Genomic DNA, 16,168 nt, shown 5'->3' on the forward strand with positions numbered 1-16,168 from the left:
ATCAACACGCATAAATCAAAGGCATTCCTGTATATCAGCGACAAATCCTCTGAAATGGAAATGAGGACAACCATTCCATTCACAATATCTTCAAAAAAAATAAAATACTTGGGAATCAACCTAACAAAAGAGGTGAAAGACTTATACAATGAAAACTACAGAACCCTAAAGAGAGAAATAGAAGAAGATCTTAGAAGATGGAAAAATATACCCTGTTCATGGATAGGCAGAACTAACATCATCAAAATGGCGATATTACCAAAAGTCCTCTATAGGTTTAATGCAATGCCAATCAAAATCCCAACGGCATTTCTTGTAGAAATAGAGAAAGCAATCATGAAATTCATATGGAAAAATAAAAGACCCAGAATAGCAAAAACAATGCTAAGCAGGAAGTGTGAATCAGGCGGTATAGCGATACCAGACTTCAAACTATACTACAGAGCAATAGTAACAAAAACAGCATGGTACTGGTACCAAAACAGGCGGGTGGACCAATGGTACAGAATAGAGGACACAGAAACCAATCCACAAAACTACAACTATCTTATATTTGATAAAGGGGCTAAAAGCATGCAATGGAGGAAGGATAGCATCTTCAACAAATGGTGCTGGGAAAACTGGAATTCCATGTGCAACAAAATGAAACTGAATCCCTTTCTCTCGCCATGCACAAAAGTTAATTCAAAATGGATCAAGGAGCTTGATATCAAATCAGAGACACGCCGTCTGATAGAAGAAAAAGTTGGCTACGATCTACATACTGTGGGGTCGGGCTCCAAATTCCTCAATAGGACACCCATAGCACAAAAGTTAATAACTAGAATCAACGAATGGGACTTACTCAAACTAAAAAGTTTTTTCTCAGCAAAAGAAACAATAAGAGAGGTAAATAGGGAGCCTACATCCTGGGAACAAATCTTTACTCCTCACACTTCAGATAGAGCCCTAATATCCAGAGTATACAAAGAACTCAAAAAATTAGACAATAAGAAAACAAATAACCCAATCAACAAATGGGCCAAGGACCTGAACAGACACTTCTCAGAGGACGACATACAATCAATCAACAAGTACATGAAAAAATGCTCACCATCTCTAGCAGTCAGAGAAATGCAAATCAAAACCACCCTAAGATACCATCTCACTCCAGTTAGATTGGCAGCCATTATGAAGTCAAACAACAACAAGTGCTGGCGAGGATGTGGGGAAAAGGGTACACTTGTACATTGCTGGTGGGACTGCAAATTGGTGCAGCCAATTTGGAAAGCAGTATGGAGATTTCTTGGAAAGCTGGGAATGGAGCCACCATTTGACCCAGCTATTCCCCTTCTTGGTCTATTCCCTAAAGACCTAAAAAGAGCATGCTACAGGGACACTGCTACATCAATGTTCATAGCAGCTCAATTCACAATTGCAAGACTGTGGAACCAACCTAGATGCCCTTCAATAGATGAATGGATAAAAAAAATGTGGCATTTATACACAATGGAGTATTACTCTGCATTAAAAAATGACAAAATCATAGAATTTGCAGGGAAATGGATGGCACTAGAGCAGATTATGCTAAGTGAAGCTAGCCAATCCCTAAAAAACAAATGCCAAATGTCTTCTTTGATATAAGGAGAGTAACTAAGAACAGAGTAGGGACGAAGAGCATGAGAAGAAGATTAACATTAAACAGAGATGAGAGGTGGGAGGGAAAGGGAGAGAAAAGGGAAATTGCATGGAAATGGAAGGAGACCCTCAGGGTTATACAAAAGAACATACAAGAGGAAATGAGGGGAAAGGGGAAAAATAATACAAGGGGGAGAAATGAAGTTCAGTAGAGGGGGTAGAGAGAGAAGAGGGGAGGGGAGGGGAGGGGAGGGGAGGGGGGATAGTAGAGGATAGGAAAGGCAGCAGAACACAACAGTCACTAGTATGGCAATATGTAAATCAATGGATGTGTAATTGATGTGATTCTGCAATCTGTATATGGGCTAAAAATGGGAGTTCATAACCCACTTGAAGCAAAGTGTGAAAGATGATATATCAAGAACTATGTAATGTTTTGAACAACCAACAATAAAAAAAATTAAAAATTAAAAAAAAATAACAGAAAAAAATTACAATAGTTAAAAAAAAAGATCAGGTCTTTTTATTCGTTCTTTTTAGATATACATGACAACAGAGGGCATTATGACATATTATACTTACAGGGAGTACACATAATTTATTCTAATTAGGATCCCATTTTTGTGGTTGAACATGATGTGGAGTTACACTGGTTGTTTATTCATATATGAACATAGGAAAGTTATGTTCAATTCATTCTAATGTCTTTCCTATTCCCAAAATAATTCTTCAGAATACAAAGCCCAAGAATTAGAGTGTGCTAAAGCTATTCAACACCATCTGTTAAGATTATAGTTAAGTTTTAGTTAAGCTGTCAGAAAATCCAATCAGTATATATATTCCTAAAATTCAGTCTTAGAATAATATTTAGCAGACACTGAATTAACATATTACAATAAAGCTCTGGTTGATACACAGACACACACACACACACACATACACACACACACTTTTTAAAAAATTTATTTATTTATTTATTTTTAAAATCCTTAACCATTTGAGGTCTCTAGCTAATAAGAACATTTTACAGGTTCATCAGCTGGATCAGTGCAGGAATTTAGATGATTTAGTAAATAAATCCACAGCACATGACTATTTGGGCTGTGCACTGTTTAATTCTAGGGATTCCATTTGTAGAAACTATGATGTAAACTGTATTCCATGACTTTTGGGGTATGGCTGTCCTAATTAAAATATTTACATGATTGATACTAATTTTCAAAGAATCTCTTTTCATGAGTTCATATGCTTTGAGAGTGGTACTTGTTACTTTCTTGTTGTCATTGTTTTGCTAAGGTGGCAATTCATGATATGGTGGCTCCTGAAAGATGGGAAAAGCCAACAAAGAGATAAAGTGATGTATCTGACTATCCCTTTCTCTCCCTTCTCTTCTGCACAACCAACACACCTAGCCAGATGGGTACTTCTGAGCCTCATTAAAGGAAGCATTGGACACAAAAGCCAAAAGTTGTGTTGATTGATAAGACTGGGCTATTTCTGAGCCAGATTCCATGAGAGCCAGCAGCAGTGATGGAGACCATGCGCTAGCGATTGTGCTCAATTAATTTATGTGCCCCAAAGCACATAAAGACTAGAGTGACCTTGATGGGCACAAATAGCCATGATGGGGCCAGAGCCAATCAGGATTAGCTTTCCCCATTGCAGCATGTCAAACACTGTTCTGGAAACTCCCTTCACACAACTGGAAGAACCATTGAAGAACTAATATCTAAGAGGAACAAAAAAGAGTTGGACAGGACTGTAAATGTGACCTTATACTTCTTTGCAGGCTGGAGCAGCATGGGATGTTTAGATCTCAAAAAGGTAACTCTGACTTGAAAAGCAAGTGTATAAACTTAAAATGCCATAGTTTCCCAGAAAACCATAAAAATTAACACAGTAGTTGAAAAATAGCAAAAATAAAGAATGTTCAATGTCATTTAATAACTATTGCCATTGCTATTTAAAACTCACTATCTCCTTATTATCATAAATTTAAAAACACTCTGATGGAACTAGTGGGGACAGAAGGAGTGGAAATAGAGAAAGAGACAGACAGACAGAGACTAGACTGAGAAGAATGAAGCAGAGAGAGGTCCACTCTCTGCCTTCTGGAACTGTCCTACATGCCTGGCTTACCCCTACCCACTAGCCCCTCCCTAAAATGCCTTCAACACCCATCTCCATTTGTCTCAGAGAGAAATCATACAAAGCTCAGCTCTCCCCAAGCAACTGGATTGATTGATCATTATTTCTGTAGATATGTGCTCAGGTCACTTGCAGGTCTTCTCAGCTTCTTGAGCTGCTCAGGTCCTCTGCCCCATATCAGGTAGTTGGTACTGCCAAGTCATGAGTTACTCAGCCAGTCAAATCAAATCCTCTGATAACAAAGTATTTTTTCAGTTATAACACCCAGCTGAAATGTGATTAAAAACTTTCTTTTATCATTGAGCAGAAAAGCTAGCAAGGTAAAGCAAGGATGAGATCATTGGTTTAAAAAATGATTTTAAGGCTACTACAAGGACCTAGCCTAATGTAACCTTGAACTCTCACTGGCCATCTTTGAGTGACCAGTCAGTCCTTTCTATGCTTGCTTTTGTCCACTCTCCCTCTACATTACAGGGTTTTTCAACCTCAGCATTACTAACATTTGGGATAGAACAATTTCTTGTTTAGGGCACTGTCTTGTACACTTCAGAATGTTCAACAACATCCCTGGCCTCTACCCACCAAATGCCAGTAGCAATCTTGCTTCCCCATCCCTGTTGTGACAATCAAAAATGTCTCCAGACATGGCAAAATGTCCTTTAGGAACAAAATAACCTGCAGCTGAGAATCAATGATCTAAAATTAAATCTGTCTCCATAACTGACAGCCAGTGCTACATCAACAATACCAACACAAATTTTTTAAATGCTGCCAATCAAAATGATTTATGATTTTTTTAAATAAAAAGGCCAAATGCCACTTTACTGTTGTTGTTTTTTTCTGTTACTCTGAGTATAGAATTGAGTAGGAACAGAAAATATATCCTGTGTTTAGCACCTAACATATCCACATATCTTAAATGACTACATTATAGTTCACATTAGAACATAAATGCTGAAGAAAATTCTTCATGAAATCATGTCCTTCTAAGAACCAACCTGCAAATTTATGCTAAAATTTTCAAGAAGGAGACAAACAGGCATCTAATACTATTTTAACACTTAAAGTAAATTCATAGTGTATAGTGAAAATCAAACTGATCTTCAAAAAAATCAAGCTATTTTTACAATGCGATTTTCAATTCTCTCAAAATATGGCAAATGATTCCCTTAGTACAAGGACTCTGTAGCATCAAAATGACCAATGATTTGAGGGGTTTTGGCTAAATTACTCATTGGGCTAGAGCAGGAGGCAGGATGAATGATGGAGGGAAGGATAGAAAGATGGGTGAAGAGACAGATGATATAACAGGGCAGTCCATCATTTGGGATCATGAAGATAAGAACAAATTGTTTTGGAATTATTTTTTGCTACATAACTTCTTTCTTTCTTCCTTTCTTCCTTTATTTTTTTCAGCACTGAGGATTGAACCCAGTGGATCCTACTACCAAGCCACACATACACCCGACACTTTTTTTATTTTTTTGAGACAGGCTGTCACTAAATTGCCCAGGCTGACCTCACACTTGAGATCCTTATGCCGCATCATCCTAAGTCACTGGGATTATAAGTATGTGCTCACAATTTTCTTTTTTTAAAAAAGACTTGATTTTTCTTGATTGTAAAGTTCCATGCTCATTATAGAAAATTCTAAAAATATACAAAATACAAAATGATGCCCCATTTTGTAATAATAACTGTTAATTTTATTTCTTCTAGCCTTTTTCTAGGTATATGTGTTTTTCTATGTAGCAAACAAAATTGAGCTTATACTAGGAATAAAATTTTATATACCATTTTTTCAATTTTAAAATTTATTATTTTTAGATATACATGATGATAGAATATATTTTCACATATTATACATACATGGAGTATAACTTATTATAAACCAATTTTTGACTTAACATTGTTTCATGAGAATGTTTTCATGTCATCAAATTCATTTATTCTTTCTTTCTTTTTCACTCCTTTATTGAACAAATATTTTTTAATACCTATTAGGTACCAGATGCTATCCTCATCACAGAAAACACAGGGGAACAGAAGAAAATGAGAACTTCTTATGAGGTCTATGGGGAAACTGGCACTAGCACTAAGCAAATGAATAAGCGTAATATTTTGCATGTAAGATAGGATAAACAAAATGGAGAACAATTAGACAGGAAAGGGAAAGAAAGCAATTATGGATGTGTTTGGGGGACTGAGGTTGCAATGTTAAGAAAAGTGTTCAGAAAAGCCTTCAATGAGAAGGTAGCATTTGAACCAAGCCCTGAAGGAGGTGAAGGAGCCATCTTTATGGATATGGAGAAAATCATTCCAGACTGGGGGAATCAGGCAGTAAGTAGCCCAATGTATTCCAGAAACTGCAAGACTAGAAGGGTCCAATTCCAATATATGGAGATCAGTGTTGGGAAATTGTGGTGAATGACATGAGGGACTACAACAAATCTGGAGTCCAGGGATGACATCATTTGACTAATCTACAGAGGCTTCATGTAGAATCTAAAAGCAGAAAGCCCTGTAGGAGGCTACTACCAGGATCTAGCCTAATGTAACCTTGGACTCAGGTGGAGGTGACAGAAGAGGTTAGATATTTTAGGTATTTTTTTTTAATATTTATTTTTTAGTTATCGGCGGATACAACATCTTTGTTTTGTATGTGGTGCTGAGGATCGAACCCGGGCCGCACGCATGCCAGGCGAGCGCGCTACCACTTGAGCCACATCCCCAGCCCCTATTTTAGGTATTTTTAAAGTCAAAATAATGGGATTCCAGGAGTATCAGATATGCAAGGTGTAAGAGGGAGAAATGAAGAGTCAAGAATGATCCCTAGATCTTTTTTGCCTGAGAATATTATTCTAAGTCATAACTCTAATAAATGCATTTTTATAATACTTTAAAAATGATTCTTTTTTAATATTTATTTTTAGTTGTAGCTGGACACAATACCTTTATTTATTTATTTATTTTTATGTGGTGCTGAGGACCGAACCAGGGCCTTGCACATGCAAGGCAAGCGCTCTACCACTGAGCCACAACCCCAGCTCAAAATGATTTTTATTATGTAGTTTCAAAATTAAAAATAGACTAATCACAGGGGCTGGGGATGTGGCTCAAGTGGTAGCATGCTCGCCTGGCATGCGTGCGGCCAGAGTTCGATCCTCAGCACCACATACAAACAAAGATGTTGTGTCCGCCGAAAACTAAAAAATAAATATTAAAATTCTCTCTCTCTCTCTCTCTCTCTCTCTCTCTCTCCTTAAAAAAATAGACTAATCACAGAATAACATTTTATTGGAATAAAAATTTAATAAATAGAAAGCAATAGTGTAAGTTCAAACAAATCAAAAGTATCCAACTTCTTATAAACTGGAAAATATATATTTTTAAATGGTTCAAAAGAAAAACAATTTAGTAGTCAATTCAAAACCAAGATCCTCAAAATCTACAGGGTAAGATGAATATTGAAGGTGAAAGAAAGTTCATGAGGAGAAAAGACAACATAAAATATTCCATATAGTCAGGTGTGGTGGCACATACCTGTACTTCTGCTCAGGAAGCTGAAGCTGAGGCATTGCAAGTTCAAAGCCAGCCTCAACAACTTAGCAAGGCCCTAAGCAACTCAGTGAGGCCTTGTCTCTAAATAAAAGATAATAAAATAAAGACAAAAAATGACTGGGGATGTGACTTAGTGGTTAAGTACTCCTGGGTTCAATTTTCCATACCAAAAAAAAAAAAAAGTTCCATATAATAAGAGCAACCCAAGCCACAGAAACATGCTCAGTGTTCAACATGGCAAGAAGATCCAATGTGAGGAAGAAATGATGAGAGTTAGGCAGGAACTCAAACAGCCAGGGCATTATATTCCATGCCAAATGTTCACATTTCTTCTGAATTCAGTAGCAAGACCAATGTAAGTTTTCGAATTGGGAAACTATTGGGAGCCAATTAATATATATATATATATATATATATATATATATATATATATATATATATATATATATATATGTAATATATTTTTCCCTTTGGCATTTTAGCAGAAAATCTTGGTCTTGTTTACCAATCTATGTTAAAAGATATAAAATTCAAAAGTAGATCACATCCACATTGTTTTCCAGAGGACTTTTCTCTTTTACTCAAGCTTATAATGCTATATTCCACTTTTGTAATCAATGTAAATGGTTTCAAGTTAAATGTTATTGTTGCTGTGTTGTTTTAGTTGACCCTTTACTCATGTTATCTCTTCTTCCACGAAGGTGGGGTAGTCTGAGGGTAGAAACTCCATTCCCAGGGTTTTTTGGAAATGACAAGATACATTTGTCGTTAGACAGAGATAATATTTCTCCCAAAGCCCTCACATACTGTTACTCAATAAATTGCACTGAGAATCTCAATCATTACATGATTCTTTTCCTTGGTATTTCATTTATTTGTTAAGGATACACTATGATTTCCCAAGAAATTTTCATGAGAGAAGACTTCCTCAATCAATTCTGAGTATGGCAAAACACTCATTAAGCATCTCTGCTACTTCAAATCCTTCAAAGCTAATTAAGCTTCTCTCAATATATTTATCCTCATTCACACAAATAGCCTCTTTAGGATGAATATGAATGCATTTTCAAAATTTACCTGTATTTCTGCTCCATGGTTCTTTATACTACCTTGTTATCTTTTGACTGACTATAGAAACTAAATTCTTTCTAGTGCATGTTTTCTTTTGAACTCAGAGCCATGTATATATGTATGTATGTATGTATGTAGGTATGTATGTGTCTGATTATATAACATGGACATAAGCAAATTAGAGACTACTCCTTTGTGCAAACCACAATTACCTCCCTTTTGTCCCAATTCACCTGTATCAGTTACTGAGAAGGGTTCAAGTTTGTCTTTTGGTGATTGTTTTATGCCTAAACTAGCTCTCCTATTTTCAATACATAAAAAGAGATTGAATTACATAACCCCAGTTAGTTCTGAAGTGGGGGAAAAGAAGAGACTCCAGCAAGAACATTTAATATTTTGGAAAGAAATGCCCAGCTGGGGAATCCTGCAGTTTATATCATCTGGGGATCTCTGACATGTGTTTTGATACGGGTTCCACATAAAGCAAGGGTTCTACCTTTCTGTAGAGAAAAGGTATACATGATATTATTTATTAGGAATTCAGTCTTGGAGAAGTAAGAATGAGGTAATAAGAGAGAGGGGCCAGGCATGAGGGAATCAATATGAGTGTGCTTTATCAATCAGGCTGTTCCTCTGAATCGAGTGCTAATGAATGCTTCATCTTTCAGGGCAATCTTCAGGGAGACCCTTTGCGGGCACAAAGGGAGAAGAATTAATTTACCAGTTTCAGTGTTTCATGTTGGGCAAATTGGGCCTATGAAGTGCTAACTTTCCCAGAATTTCAGATTGCATGTTAAGTGGGCACCATATCATGCTTAATCCATGTCTTGCAGTGTCTCCCACTTCCTTTTGTCGTTGTTGTTATTTGTTTGTTTGTTTTTTAATTGCTTTTATTTTTTAAATACATGACAGTGGAATGCATCACAATTCTTATTACACATATACAGCACAATTTTTCATATCTCTTTTTGTATATAAACTATGTTCACACCAATTCGTGTCTTCATACATGTACTTTGGATAATGATGTCCATCACATTCCACCATCCTTGCTAACCCCCTGCCCCCTCCCTTCCCCTCCCACCCCTCTGCCCTATCTAGAATTCATCTATTCCTCTTATGCTCCCCCTCCCTACCTCACTATGAATCAGCCTCCTTATATCAGAGAAAGCATTCGGCATTTGTTTTTTGGGGGATTGGCTAACTTCACTTTGCATTATCTTCTCCAATGCCATCCATTTACCTGCAAATGCCATGATTTTATTCTCTTTTATTGCTAAGTAAAATTCCATTGTGTATATATGGCACATTTACTTCTATAGCAAAGAGGAAGCTCCAGGTACATGTCAATAGGGGCACACCGAGCATGAAGCGAGGGCTTTTCAGATTGTGTTAATGAAAAGTTGATCAATGTGGCAGTGGTTGGGAAGAACAAGTGCCCAGAGGTACTGAAGACAGAAAGCATCTGAAATGAGGGCTAGGAGTAGTTCAGTAGCAAAATGCTCACCTCACATACATGAAGCCTTGGGTTTGATTCCAGATCCAAAAGAGAAAAGACATTAAAAAAATAATAATAAAATAAAATAAAAGAACCTCCCCTCCAAAAAAGAAAAAGGAAAACAAGAAAGGGTCTGAAATGGCACATAAGAGATGTCTGGCATATTTGATAAACAACTTGTATATCAAATGCCTACTTTTCCAGTGTTCCAAATCCAATAACTAGAGTTAAACATTGTGAAATTCTCAGTAGACCTGAAACTAAATGAGCCTTTTAAGCTTTATGAGCAGACTACAAATACTCTACTAGCTATTGTGTTCGAACAGTCTCTTCCAAATAAAAATCCTAGTTGTTCTGTATTCTCTTCATTGCTAAATAAAGTACCTTCTTGCTATTTTTTTATGCTCATGACCTCAGTTCCTCTTCTTTACACTGAATCTTGATCTCACTGGCTCCAATCCAGTATTTGAAACATAACCCCAGATCCAGGTGGTTGTCATTTGGATCTGACAATTCAGTCATGAACTTCCTGACATTGACTAAAGGCCAGGATTAGCCCTGCTTCATGTTTATGCAGAAAGACCCTGAGTCGTTCTTTGATTGGTTCTTCACCCAACTAATTTACACACTACCACTCAAAATTAAAAGTAACATTCTACAAATTCTCACACCCAAAACAAATAGGTAATGTTTGGAAAGAAGCCTGAATCAGAGGAAGGGACTAAAGATCTCCTTCCAAAGATCCTCTACAACCTGGATCAAAAGAATTCTAGTTCTGCACCACTCAGTCATCATTATTGATCATTATTTTGGAATGAAGTGGAGCAACACCACAAAGCTAGTACTTGACTGTTCTCTCCTTGGAATTTTGAGGGATCCACATAGCTTACCTGCACAACTGGAAGTCTCCACTCAACCCCAGACCTTATAGAAGATGGAAATTCCTTCACAGTTGCATTTTGAGTGCTGGGAATTAGGATCACTATCTTCTCTGTTTTACTTTATTTTGTTTGTGTTTGTAGTTTTTTAGTTGCTCTATTTTGGCAATTTGGGCTTCATCGGTCCAATTTTCCAGAATTTGCTAGAAGTAGGAAAATAAGACTTCTTCTATATAAGAACCTAACACTGACCTTAGTTTGTCAAATCCCAGTGGATCACTCTATTTTGATGTATTAAGGAGTGCTTCATGAAAAAGCACAGTAAATTCCCATATTTATCTATTTCATAATGTAATATAGACTTTCTGGAGGACACAATTTCTAGAAAGGATTTTGGCTATAGCATCAAGGTATTTTTAAAAATTCTTCGAACAGTGATAGTCTTTGTTTTTTTTCTCTGGGTGTATCTAGATCTCACTGTCAATCTGGGCCAAAAAATATGCATGTATATACCTAGTGTGCCTCTTGATATAGTAGATGGAAGCACTTATTTATTTATACTTTTTTTTCTTAGACCTATTGTGTAAGAAGCCCAAGGTTACGTTTACCAATTCCTCCCCACACACAATAAAAGGATAAAGTTTTGTTCTTCATTATAAAACTGAGCATTCACAGACCCAAGAGCATCATGCTCTCTACAGTCACAAGGCACATAACACCATGCTAGAGTGCCACAGAGGACATGTGAATGAGTCTCCCATTGTAATAATGGAACAGCAATGACAGAAATCTGCCTAGGTATGCTGAGCTGCAAAAGCTTCCAAGAGAGAGAACGTGTATTTTTTTAATAGCAAAGTCATCTTATTTTCAGGATCTATTATAATATTTGGACTCTAGAAGATAAACCTCAAATAGAAACTGTATTTTCAAAATGTTTGCTCTGGTTGAAATAGTGAATAGAATCTGATTTGGGCAACAAAGGGTTGGTGCAACTCTGCCATCACTGTCATTTCCTCCCACCACCTCCCTGGACTATTCTAGAGAGGAAGGTGGATGGGGCTTTAAAGCATTAGAAAGCTTCTCTGCCCACATATTATGCACTTCTAGTTCTTTCCATCTCCAGAGATCTCATGGCATTACAGGGAGTTTTTAAAACATTAATTCTTGGGCTGGGGATGTGGCTCAAGCGGTAATGTGCTCGCCTGGCATGCATGGGGCCCTGGGTTCAATCCTCAGCACCCCATAAAATAAAAAATAAAGATGTTGTGTCCACCGGAAACTGAAAAATAAATATTAAAAAATTCTCTCTCTCTCAAAAAAAAAATTAATTCTTCTCTGTAGAGGGAGTTAATATTTTAAGTTAAATTTGCCCCAAATGGGAGCTTTGTGTTCAGTACCTAGTAACTATAAGAAGTCAAAGTGGAAGAAAATAGAGAGAGAAGGACATTGCTGAACAAGGCATAGAGAAATGAAACAAACAATTTTTTTAAGAAACTTTAAAATTGGGGGAAAATCTGAGTTTTCAAACTGATTATAAAATCACCAAACTGATTTCCAGCCAGCATATGTTTATTCTTATGCTTATTCTTGTTTGCCTTCTTTTTATCCTTGGACTAGAGACAGAGAAAGAACTTATTCAAAAGTTCCACCTCTTGGCTTCAAAAACCAAGGTGTTTTCCAGTTAAATTTGCTGTTTCTTTTCTTACCAAGTTTGAGCCTTTGAGTCTAATATGAAAAGGAATATGGCAGAACTTCTTAAGACCCAAATGAATTCATAGAGTCTAGTCCTATACTTCAAGACACCAGGTAAGTTAGCCTTTTCCATGACTCTGATGCAAATCTCGCTTCTGTGCTCTGTCCTCTCATTCTCTTATTTCCATTTTTCTCCTGTCATTTACTGCTTATACTGAATTTCTTTCCATTAACACATTTCTACAACGTCCTTCAAGACCAAAACCAAGTCACCTTATTTGGAAGTCTTTGCTGATTCATTTTTGTCCAACTTTTGGGCCATGATGATTAAATGCTATGTTCTGCATGCTTGTGTATCCTCCCTGCCAAATTCATACTTTGAAACTGAATTCCCAATGATAGTGTTAAGATGTGGGGCCTTTAGGGGATGATTATGAATTAATGTGATTAGTGTCTATATAAAAGAGATGCCAAGAAGCTGCCTTGCCCCTTCTACCATGTGAGGATGCAGCAAGGTACCATCTGGGAAGCAGAAACAAAGTGTTACCAGACACTTGATCTTGAACTTTCCAGGCTCTGGATTGTAAGCAATACATTTGTGTTGTTTACAAATTACTCAGTCTAAGGTATTTTGTTATAGCAGCCCCAAGAAACTAAGACATCAACCTTTCCATACTACTAGTAATAATAACTATAGGCACTGTGGTAGTTTGTGGAAATTATCTTAAAGAATACATGATTCTATGCAGTAGGCTTTTGCAGACGGAGAAACCAAGACACAGAGAGGTGAGGTCCTATCCCAAGATGGTTCTATATAAATACACCTTCAGGGAACTGCTCTCTAGTGCTTTGGTGTGCATTCCTCAAACATTTTTCCCTTAACAATTTATTGTGAAAAGTTTCAAACATATAAAAAAAGTTGAAAGAACATTGATGTGAACACATGCACATCCACTACCTATATTCCACCATTTATTTTATTTATTATATATCTATCCATTCATTGATCTGTCTTATTTTTGTTTATGATTCAATTCAAAGGAAATTGTAGGCACCATTACATTTTCACCTGTCCATACTTAAGCATGAATATTATTAACTTGTTCCTCAACTTTTTTTGGGGGGTGGTACTGGAGATTGAATCCAGGGGTACTTAACCACTGAGCCACATCCCCAGCCCTTTTTAATTTTTTTTTTATTTTGAGGCAGAGTCTTGCTAAGGTGCTGAGGCTGCCTTTGAACTTGCAATTCTCCTGCCTCAGCCTCCTAAAGCCAAAATTTTGATGTTAAAAGACAATATTAATTTTTTAAAAAGACAATATTGATATGGAAAGAATGACTGTGCTCCTCCCTCTGCAAACTATGATTGACTGAGTGGTGTACATGCCTTTTATTTAAAACAGTATATGAAAAAAAATGTAAAAGCTACTTTTCTCCAGTATATGTCCTTCCAAATTAGATAATAACTTTCAAGATCCTTGGGATCTTGTTTCTACTAAGATGAAGATAAATAAATTGCTACCAATAGACACATAAATGAAGGATAAACATATTATCTGTAAGCTCCAAATTCTTTTCAGAAGGCATTTCTGGGTCAAAGACCAGTCATCCTGGGGTGTTCTGGGATTTACATGAGAAGGAGCAGCAGGCTAGTATAAGGGTTACCTTCGGAGAACACAGCCAGTATGAATGAAGTGGGAAGCCAGGCTCTTGACAATGGAGAAGGTTGTGAATCTGCTTGAGTCTGGGAAAAAACACACTGAAGTAGTCCATTCTGAACCACATTGCACTGATTTTTATTTCCCCAAAGGGCTTCATAAGAAAACAAATATGAATCTTACATGGTTGATATTTAACTTTCCTACAAGACATTTAGTTTGTTTAATTACAACCTGATTTCATTATTTTAACAGCAATACTTCATTTTGAAAAAAGTCTTATAAGAAATACATGCAAAGTTTCCCCTGAAATTTAATTTATCTCAAGGTTCAAGTGTATGCTTATAATATTTGGGATACATCTGAAATACATTACCATTTTTTATTGCTGGGGACTCTATGTTAAACAGTCATAGTTTGAAGCATTATCTAAAACACTTAAGGAAGGCATTACTTTTCTTGTGGATTATGAAAAGCAATTAAGGGGAATATTGAAGCTTGAAGTTTGAGGTTCTTTTCATAGCCATGATATTTAAGAAGCAATATTTTTCTGCTTAAATAGACACTAACTCATCATTATGGAGTTTGAGGTTAAGCTTTACTGCAAATGAAACAGGTGGTTTTCGGACAGGGTTGCCAGATTTAGCAACTTGAAATACAGAGGTCCTGGTTAAATTTGAATTTCAGATAAACAACAATTTTTTTTGTATAAGTATTTCCCAAATATTGTATGCACATACTTATACTAAAAATGTATATTGTTTATCTGAAATTCACATTTAACTGGATGATGTATTTTATCTAGCAATCCTACTCATGGATGGAGTTTGAAAGGCTTCCGAGAAGGTAAGACACTTAAATATCTCTCCCTGTGAGATCTTAATTTTTCCAACTGATGGTTCTATCTTTGTTCAGTTAAGCATTGAACTTTTCCTAGAGTACTATGAAAATTTATTAAGTCATTATCCTCTATGCAATTCTTAAAAAGAAGACATGATTCTATATGTTCTGACATGCAATTATCCAAACAAAAAAAAATATCAAGTGAAAAAAACAAAATTCTGAAACACATGCACTCTTTTAAAAAAAAAATATTCTTGGGCTTGGGATGTGGCTCAAGCAGTAACACACTTGCTTGGCATGCGCGGGGGGCTGTGTTCAATCCTCAGCACCACATAAAATAAAATAAAGATGTTGTGTCCACCAAAAACTGAAAAATAAATATTAAAAAAATTTTCTCTCTCTCTCTCTCTCTCTCTCTCTCTCTCTCTCTCTCTCTCTCTCTCTTTAAAAAAATGTTCTAATTTGTTTTATATGACAGTAGAATGCATTTCAATTAACACAATGCACTCTTCAGAGAGGGGATCTGTGAGTGTATGATTTGAGGACACCATGGTAAGGAGTCTGCCTTTTTCACTTTGCTGTTCTGTACATCTTGAATTTTTTGTCACATGCATATGTTATGTGCAATTCAAAGACAAATAAGTTTAAATAAACAAGTAAAGAAGCAATACAAAAAAATGTTCCTTCCTAAGCCAAACAGAAAAAAACCTCCAGAGGTACCTGATATTTGGTGGAAATTACTTTATTAACTTGTTTGATTCCCCGTTTGACCTTATCAGGTCATCTTAAGACCTCTGAGAATGTGTAGATAAACTATTTTACAATTGTGCTTTGGTTGTGCCCTGTTGAAATGGATCTGATATTTTTTAAGTGGAAGAAGATTTCCTTTTTACAAAGTTGTATCTTTTATCTGTAAGACAGTGTGCTTATTTTTATATGCTTTCATTACTTTATATATATTTTTTATCTTCCCCATTCTCAACATATTGTTCTTCAATAAACGCACATGTGCCCATCCCCCCCCCCCACACACACACATTCTCCCCTCCTAGCAAAAGATAACAAAGACTCCCTTTGTGAATAACAGGTAACACAGTGATCTGTATTGATCTAAGTTTCTCAATCCACATTTTTGGCCGAGACTTCTATTACAAAATCAATTTTTAGGCTACATGGAAAGGGATTATTTGAAAGGAAAGACC

This window comes from Marmota flaviventris, chromosome X (assembly GCF_047511675.1).
Source record: "Marmota flaviventris isolate mMarFla1 chromosome X, mMarFla1.hap1, whole genome shotgun sequence".
Classification (NCBI taxonomy): Eukaryota; Metazoa; Chordata; class Mammalia; order Rodentia; family Sciuridae; genus Marmota; species Marmota flaviventris.